Raw genomic sequence first — 7,802 nt, 5'->3', positions numbered from 1 at the left:
GATTCATACAGTTCATCCATGCACTCTTTAAATGTCTGCCACTGTGTATCCACTGTGATTCCTTTAAGGAATGCTCCCAATTTAAAACAGCCAGCTCATGCCTCATACCATCACAGTTTCATTTGGATTCATGACCCTAATCTCAGAATCAACTATGTCACTTAACATCATCAAGTTATGTTTCCTTTGCCCCAAGGACCCTCGCACATCTAAGCTGCTAATTATTGCTTTCTCACTACATAATACCCAGTCTAACTACACCATTTGAGGAACGTTTTTCCACATCCAAATCTAACGTGTCAATGGGGTGAAGATGGTGGAAACATTATTCCCAGATAGCAAACTTGAGCTAGCAATCTTTCAGTACAAAGGTGCTAACCGATTGAGCTACAGTTTGGAAAGTCCTGTACAGCTGTCAATATTGGAAGAATTCAGCAAAATTCAAGGTAAATCCCGAGGGGAAGAAACTTTGGCATAGAGGAAAACTAATCCATGTATTACAGGCAACAGAAAAAAAAATTATTGCCGAAACTCAGCAGGTCTGACAGCATCTGCAGGGAGAAACTAAAGTTCTTGCTTTGAGCCTGGTCACTGATCAAAAGATATTATAAGGGTGTTGTGATAGCTCCATTGAAAATAAGAAGCACGGCCAAGAACTTTAAGGGTGAATTTAATGCATAGAGTGGTCACTCATTGGTGAAATGCCATTAAGAAAATATTAGCAAGAAATATGAATTTTCACGCTCCATGCACATTAGGAAGTAATTCTCTGCAATCAAAAGAATACTAATGAACATAAGATTGGATGATGGACATCATCCCTGGAAAGAAGAAAAATGAGGATAAATCTGATTGAAAAATATAAAGTTATTATGAGACTTGACAGGACGGTTGATGAGAAGGTGCTTCTTCCAGCTGGGGACAAAGTCTCTGAATAAGAAGTCGACCATTTGGGACTGAGATGTCTTCACCCAAAGAATCATAAATCTTTGGGATTTTTTTTAATCACAGAGAGCTGTGGATGCACAGTCATTGAGCATATTCGAGACAGACAAGAATCTTAATAGTTATGGGGGTATTGCAGAAGATGGAGTTGAGATAGACAACCAACCATGATATTGTTCAAAGGCACAACATGTTTTAAAGGACCTACTGTGGCTCTATTCTTTACGTTATCTTAGGATCAGTATAAAGGTAGTTGGGAAAAGCTTAAACTGATGGGAGATGACAGTCCAAGGCTAAACATAACACACAGACATCAAGTGGACACAAGGTATTCCATTTCCCTGTGCCTTATATCATCATAGTGTCAGACTATCATAAGTATATTTCTTTCATGGTGCAGTATTTTCCAATTGCTTCAAACATCATTTTGCTCTTAAACTACAGTCCTTGTCTAAAAAGGCTAAGCTCTTGAAACATAGTCTTACATCTTGCTGCAGTTTCCAATGAAGGGCTCAACACTGCTTCCTTCATCTTTTCACGCATTGTTTTTGTCTGTCGTACGTTAACACGTGACTTGGTGGCATAATTCTGGAACAGGAAAGCTGGTGGTTATTGCTATTGAACCAGTAAAATATTGTGAAGTGGGAAAGACACACATTCAAACAGAAGGAGAGTTAGGGGATGACACACTGATAAATAAACAGACAAGTTCAAGAAACATCTCAAGTTCATAATACATAAAATCAACACAGTTACCAGTATTGAAGAGTGACTTTTCTGGATCTAAACGCAGCAATCATTGCAGTCTTTAACTAACACCTGCGTACACCTTTTGCTACATCTCTACAAAGCCAGTTAATTTACAGCCCACAGAAAGCCACTATAGTTAACTACCTTAACTATCACTGGAAGAGAACCAAACAAGTAGAGGTACAGAACCCTATTAAAATAATTGCGGGACTGAGACACTGAGAAACATCAGCCAATATATTAATACAAATCTCTGGAACAGGTGCGACTTGAACTCAGGCTTCCCTTTCTAAGCCACAGGTAAGCTGAAGCAAGCGTAGAGATGAGTAGAGCTGCATGTAGATAGTCTTTGTGAATGAAAGAATATGGAGTGTTGAATAGAATGTTAAGCTTGGGAACAGATGAGTGCTGTTTGACGCACTGGCCAGGGAGATGGACTGTTTCTGTGGTGGGGAACAGCATTTGTAACAAGATGTGAAATCAGTGACTTAGTTTTACAACAGAGCATAAAAGCACATGAGATCATTGGTAGTGAGGTTAGGGTTCAGAGCTGTCAGTGTACATGAGAAATATGAAGGGGACCACATGTCCCCATGTTGGATCCAAAGTAATTTCTCAGTACTGGGTTGAGAAACCACTGCAGCAGAATTGCTGTTTTTTAATCCAGTCATATCTATCCTGTTATAGCCAATGTCATGGGAACACCAACTTCTCTAGTTTTCTTCAAAAGAGGCATTGGCTGACTTTCACACTTACTTAAGTGGACTGAGCATATTCATTGTTACTGTATCACAATCTTGTTTAATGACAAACAAACTCACTTGTTTGGGCTGCAGAAGCCACTGAGTGCCTTTAAGGTTGCAGCTCCTCCATGCTGGACCCCCTTGGGTGAGAACAGGCCTCAGGCTCAGAGCTGGTAAATTCCTCAGACAGGTGAACTTTGCTGCCAACATGATGTCTCAGCATTTAATTCTGATCGTAACTGTCAAGAAAGCAAAGAGACATATCAGATGTAGCAGGTGCGTCATACTTTCGGTGTACAATATTGCTGAACTACTCCCCAAAAACCCATATTAGAGACTCTGATGAGGAGAATGAGAACCAGAGAGCTCAGGAGGTTATTAATAAAATGAATACTTGCTTGGAAAGACGTTTGTGCTTTCCTCTATTCTGGATTCTTGGTTATTGCACTAAGCCAGCTCTAAGTAAAAATGTTTATTCTTCAATGAAGGACATTGTTTGACAAAAGTGTGATATCTCTTCTAATAGTACACACAGATCTCTGATCATAGCTTGCTTCATCATCTTGATCGATTACAGGAGATCAGCTCAGTCTATGTCTCTATTGTGGTACAGTTACAAACATTTACAATTGCATCATTCATTCATAAAATGATGTAATTTCAAAAGTATATGAGAGAATTGGGGAAGCCAGATGAAAAATTACACCCTTTACCACAAGAAATCAAAAAGAATGGGAGCAATAAGATAAATCAAATGGAAGTAATGGTGACCTTGGATCTTGAAAAACCTGCAGCTGCTCTACAAAAGGAAAGAGATGGGAAAATAGGGCGTTTCATAATTCTGAGATCCAGAGAGAGAGACAGAGAAAGAGATAAAGTCAGAACAACATAAATGTGATACAGTACATCACTGGATACAATACCCTGACAATGTCATTACAAAATATTCACTTGTTCCACTAAAAGGTTGAGCGCGCTACGGCTTTTCTCTTTAGAATGATGAAGGATGACAGGTGACTTGATAGAGGTGTACAAAATGATCAGAGGTATAGATAGAGTAGACAGCCAGAGACTTTTTCCTAGAGTGGAGGTAGCTTTTACAAGGGGACATAGTCTTAAAGTGAAAGGAGGTAGATATCGGGGAGACGTCAGAGGTAGGTTCTTTACTCAGAGTGGTCAGGGCGTGGAATGCATTGCCGGAGAGGGCAGTGGAGTCGGCCTCATTAGGGGCAGTTAAGCGGCTATTAGATAGGCATATGGATGATAGTATAAGGTAGCGGTGAAGTTAGACAGACCTTAGGTTTAGCGTAAATGTTCGGTACAACATCGTGGGCCGAAGGGCCTGTACTGTGCTGTACTGTTCTATGTTCTAAAACTAACAGCTTGCCTCACTTGGTAAGACTCTTGCCTCAGAACTAGAGGAATTGTAATGGAGTTAGAGTTGGGGGGGTGGTGGTCTAGGTCAGTACTGAGGGATTGCTGTGCTGCAAAAAGCATTCACAGAAATTGCAGGAGCCCATGGTGTTATGCTGTCCTGCTTGTCTCCATCCAGCCTAATCCCAATTCCCAATCATCAACTCTGGTTTTGTAGGTGATGTAGCTTCAGGTATATCTTTCAATGTTGAGTGTTTCTGCCTCAACCACTCTTTCAGACTGTGAATTCCTGATCTTCCATCATTCTCTGGTGATAAGTATCAAGGGGAAATTTTTCAACATCACTTAGTCACCTTTAAATTTATGCCTCCTGGTTACTCAGAGATACCCACCGCCCTCTGGAACCTTCCTTGCCTAACCTTCCCTCTGACTCCATCCCCTCCCTCAACCCCACCTATTGTCACGTATTCACCGTCCTTCCTAACCGTCCGCTCTCTGATGCTGAACATTCTGTACTTAGCAAAGCTTCCAGTTTTAACCCTCTGCGTCTCCACCTTAATGAATTTTGGGCGTCTTTGTCCGTGTGCCCATTTCTTTGGGCAAGAGTCCTCTCCCTGTCCCACAGAGCACTTCACCCACCTCCAACACTCTCCCCTCCACCTGGACCACTCCCCCTGGCCTTTTACCTTGACTCAACCGGTTCATCGAAAACTATCAACGTGACATTGATCACCTCAATTTCTCGGCATCCCCCCCGTCACCCGTTCCAACCTATCTCCCCGAACTGAGTGCACTCCATGCACTCAGCTCCAACCCTGACTTTGTTATTAAGCCTACCAATAACGGTGGTGCTGTTGTAGTCTCGCATTTAAAGTTTTTGGAAAGATTTGTAGTTCGGGTTGTGGATGAACTTGTAAACTTGCTCGTCGAGCCAATGTGTTTGGTTGCAGACGTTTCGTCACCCTGCTTGGTAACATCGTCAGCGCCAGGTAAAGCCAGTCCTGAAGAAGGGTAACACCCGAAACGTTTCCTTCAGATGCTGCATAGCTTGCTGAGTTCTTCCGTCTTCCTACCTTGACTCAGGTTTTCCTCTTCTGGTCCAGTCTCTGTCCACAGTTCCTCTGATGCCTTACACCAGTTTCAGAATTTTCAGTTTGCAGATTCCTCTTCACCATGGACTTGCAATCCCTCTACATGCCCATCCCCCATAAGGATGGTCTCTGACTCTCCTCTACTTCCTGCAGCAAAGCCCTGAACTGTCCCCACCCGCCACCACCCTCTGCTGCTTGGCTAAGCTTGTCCTCACCCTCAACAACTTTCTCTCAATTCCTTCAGGTCACAGGGGTGGCCACGGGTACTCGCATGGGTCCCAGTTATGCCTGGCTCTTTGTGGCGTAAGTGGAACATTGTTGCAAGTCCTATTCTGGCCCCCACTCGATGATATCGTCGGTGTTGCTTCCCTCTCTCGCCTGGAATTGGAAAGGTTTATCGATTTTGCTTCCAGTTTCCACTGTGCCCTCACTTTCACCTGGCCCATCTCTGACTCCTCCCCTCCTCGAAGTCTGTTTCTATTTCTGGGGATAGACTGGCCACTGACATCCACTACAAATCCACCGACTCCCACAGTAACCTGGACTATACATCCTCGCACCCTGCTTCCTGTAAAGACTCTATTCCATTTTCCCCAGTTCCTCTGCCTCTGGCATATACATTCCAATGATGCCAAGTTCGACAAGGGATCCTCCAAAATGTCCACCTTCTTCCTCAACGGAGGATTGCCCAGCACCGTTACCAACCGGGTCTGACCCATCTCGTGCCCTCACCCCTTCTCTTCCCTCCCGCAACAGTGATAGGGTTCCCCTTGTCCTTACCTACCATCCCACCAGCATCCACATCCAGAAGATCATTAGCCGCCATTTCCAGCACCTCCAGTGAGATGCCACCACCAGACACATATTCCCCTCCCCTCCCTTGTCCATCTTCCACAGGGACCTTTCCCTCTGGGACACCTTGGCCCACCGTTCCTTCATTCCCAACACCCCCCACAGCCCCATGGCACCTTTCCCTACAATTGCTGAACTTGGAACACTTGCCCATTTACCTCCTCCCTCCTCACTATCCAAGGGACTAAATATACCTTCCAGGTGAAGGAGTGCTTTACCCGCATTTCACACAGTCTAGTCTACTGCATTCGCTGCTCATGATGCGGTCTCTTTTATTTTGGGGAAACGAAGTGTACACTGGGTGACTGTGTCGCAAAACACTTGTGTTCTGCCACAAAAATGACCTTGAGCTTCCAGTTGCCTGCTGCTTCAACACACCACCCTGTTTCCTGGCCAACATCTGTCTCAGGCTTGCTGCAGCATTCCACTGAAGCTCAGCGCAAGGTGGAAGACTACCACGTAACTTTTCGCTTGGGGACCCTGCAGCCCTCTGGACTCAATATCAAGTTCATACAATTTTAGGGCTTGAACTCTCCTGTGGCCTAGCGCCCCCATACCAGGCCTTGATATCACACAGTCTGCTGCTACACACAACCCAATGCTAGCCACTAACAATCTCCGTTAACAGATATTCACCCTCCTAGCCACTTTGGTTAAACAGAAAAAGGAGTGGATAACATTCTCTCTCCTTGGGATCAATTCCCACCTATTGTTTACTCCTTTGCCCCTCCCCCCATCCTATCTTCTGCATATAAACTAATATTTTCCTAGCTACCATCAGTTCTGACAAAGGGTCACCAGAGCCAAAACATTAACTCTGATTTCTTATCACAGATGCTGCCAGACTTGATGAGCTTTTCCAGCAGTTTCTGTTTTTGTTTCTGATTTACAGCATCCGCAGTACTTTGGATTTTATTTATTTCTTTACTTTTCTAATTTTTTCCCCTAAGAATTTGATCGTGAATATCTGTACTGAGGTACCTTTGTACCTAAGATGGCGCTGTAATGTGGCGACTGTAAACTTTTCACTGTACTTAAGTATATGATAATAATGCTAATTCAATTCAAGAGATCCAGTCCATCTAGACTCCTTATAACCTGTTCAAAAGAAGAAACAATGGACACGAAACACTAACTGGTTTTGCTCACAGATACTGCCAGTGCTGCTGAGTTTCTCTAGCAACTTCTGTTTTCGTATCTTATCCATCCTGCCATCTTCAGGAATCTATTGGTACGCACTCCAAGGTCCATGGTTGTTTTACACTTTGGCAAAGTATCACTTATTGTGTATTGGTGATCTTCTCCAAATGCAGTTCAGAGAAGTGCAGAATTAAAATCCATTTGTTACTATTCCACCCACTTGAGTAGTCCACTGATATCTTTCTACAGTCCACAGCTTCACTTTTAATCAACCGCATGGCCGAGTTATGTCTTGTCTTATGCAAATCGTACTAAATCATGGCTCTGGCTGCCAGTTCAAACGGTTCATCTGGATGTTCAACGTCTTAGAATACTACACAAACAACAGATTTATCCCACTATCCTGATCAGAAATCCTTCAAAACCAGAATAACTTATTTTTGTAAGATCTCATTTTGCACAGAATGTCTGCAATGCCTACTGTTGTCTAAGTGAAAAACATGGCGAAGCTCTGGTCTTTCTGAAATGTGAAAATCTATATATCAGTGCAACTTTAAAAAATCAACTTAAAATAAATAAAAATAAACTTAAAAAATCAAACTTTCAAAACACTTGCTTCTGGGTTAGGTTAAAACAATCAGAGTACAATAATGTCAAGTGGAGAAACTGAAGGTTATTCAGTTTTCATATTCAAGTCAAGGTAACATCAACACAAAAACATGGTGGAACAGATACCTAGTTTGATTCTACCTCATTACAGCATTCACTGTTGAGATCTGAACAATAACCACATGATGCAATACAGGCAGAGTTGGCTGCCTCACACAATTACAATCCTGCCATCCCATGACTAAAGGATTAGAAGCAGCACAGAAAATGAGAAAATAATCTCTCTCACCCCGGGGGG

General features: G+C 43.0%; 1 long non-coding RNA gene across 1 annotated transcript in view; it reads right to left on the bottom strand.

The window, feature by feature from the left end:
* Positions 1 to 1,401: 1,401 nt before the first annotated feature.
* Positions 1,402 to 7,802, bottom strand: part of LOC125482351 — a 6,757-nt gene continuing 356 nt past the window's right edge. Inside the window, exons 2-3 of the long non-coding RNA XR_007261616.1 lie at positions 2,517 to 2,677; positions 1,402 to 1,533 (exon numbers count right to left, since the gene is read on the bottom strand). This is a non-coding gene — a long non-coding RNA (uncharacterized LOC125482351). The remainder of the gene's footprint in view (positions 1,534 to 2,516; positions 2,678 to 7,802) is intronic.

The sequence above is a fragment of the Rhincodon typus genome, unplaced genomic scaffold, assembly GCF_021869965.1.
Source record: "Rhincodon typus isolate 14 unplaced genomic scaffold, sRhiTyp1.1 hic_rhity00009090, whole genome shotgun sequence".
Classification (NCBI taxonomy): Eukaryota; Metazoa; Chordata; class Chondrichthyes; order Orectolobiformes; family Rhincodontidae; genus Rhincodon; species Rhincodon typus.
Note: the sequence above shows the minus strand (reverse complement) of the source record. Positions and strands in the feature narration are given on the sequence as shown.